The following is a 1,349-nucleotide window of genomic DNA, read 5'->3' as shown; positions in this document are numbered from 1 at the left end:
TTTTTCTTTGAAATTGTTTTTAGTGTTACATAAATGACAAACATGAGTTTTTGCTCAGTCATCCATAAAATAGGGCCTACAGGCCTTAAGCACCTTCTAGTGATCCTTCATTTAAAACATGGCGGACTATAATTTTAGAGCAGTAAACCTCATTATAACATACTTATATTTGACATTTTCAGGCTGTATTGTTCACGTTTTTCAGTCCTGGAGAAAGGCCCATTAAAGCTGTGTTCCTCACATTAGTTCAACATTTAGCCATTTATAACACAAACCCCAGTCTTTTGGAAAATGTCAATTAAAAAGTTCCACCATATATGGACATTATTTATTGCTTGAGCCCCATTGTCTACTTATAATATGCCCTTTATCAGACCCAAATGCCCACTTCATAGAATTTCGTTTTGAGCAACAACTGACTTCTTACATTATCCAATGAGGCAGGAAAGTTAAATTACAGCCAGTTCATATCATAGAAACAAAACGTTTCCTGCAATTACTGATAAGGGACAGTTCATTTTCTCTCTGTCATCCTGAAAAAAACCTCCTAACAACAATTCATGCCTGGTTAAACAGGATTTCCACATCTCCCGCTGACATCTTTCCAAATAATTCAGGGTTGTTATTACTGTACAGCCCTGGCAAGGCTCAAAAGCAAGCAGACTTGACGAGTCTGCTCAAAGCAGAGCTTAAGTAGTTGTAATTAATAATAATTACATGTCCACTACACTCCAGTTTTATCATATTATCCCGTCAAGGCAAATAAAATAACCCACATACAACACGCTTGCAACAGGATTCGGGCATTAATGAAGCCACTCTGCATATGTCATCTCTCTAAAGTTTAAAATATTTGTAGCAGTTTCTGTTTTATTGATTTTTATTATTCTATGCCTGGTTGCAAAATGTTGTTGGATGGGCTACAGCTTGGGACCTGCGCTATTCTCTTCCAAAAGCCTTCTCCTCTCCTGCCGTGACTCGGATTCGAACCGAGGTTGCTGCGGCCACAACGCAGAGTACTAACCACTATACGATCACGGCGAGCTACAGGGGAGCTGAGCGCCAGGAGTCCTTTAAGAGTCACTGTGATATTAAAATCTGTGGAAACACTGCCATCTATTGCCTAAAGATGTACATTTTCTTAATATTGGCAAAGAGGAGCAGTGTTTCAGTAATCTCCAGTTATTTAAAGGAACAATAACAAAGTGTCTGAACATGAAACTAATATTGTCTCCTTGGCTGATGGGCGCAATTGTATTACGTAAGATTCACTGGAGTCACCGTCAGGAAACGATAATCTAAGTAACAAGGCTGAGAGAGAACCCAGCCTGTTCACTCAAGCTTCCTAC

At 39.1% G+C, this 1,349-nt stretch overlaps 1 non-coding gene across 1 annotated transcript; it reads right to left on the bottom strand.

Annotated features, from left to right (window-relative positions):
* Positions 1–969: 969 nt before the first annotated feature.
* Positions 970–1,041, bottom strand: TRNAH-GUG (transfer RNA histidin (anticodon GUG)). The gene has a single exon. It is a non-coding gene; the product is annotated as a tRNA-His (tRNA).
* Positions 1,042–1,349: the final 308 nt, after the last annotated feature.

This window comes from Tursiops truncatus, chromosome 6 (genome assembly GCF_011762595.2).
Source record: "Tursiops truncatus isolate mTurTru1 chromosome 6, mTurTru1.mat.Y, whole genome shotgun sequence".
In the NCBI taxonomy this organism is placed as follows: Eukaryota; Metazoa; Chordata; class Mammalia; order Artiodactyla; family Delphinidae; genus Tursiops; species Tursiops truncatus.
The sequence above is the reverse complement of the archived record's forward strand: the minus strand, read 5'-3'. Positions and strand labels throughout refer to the sequence as shown.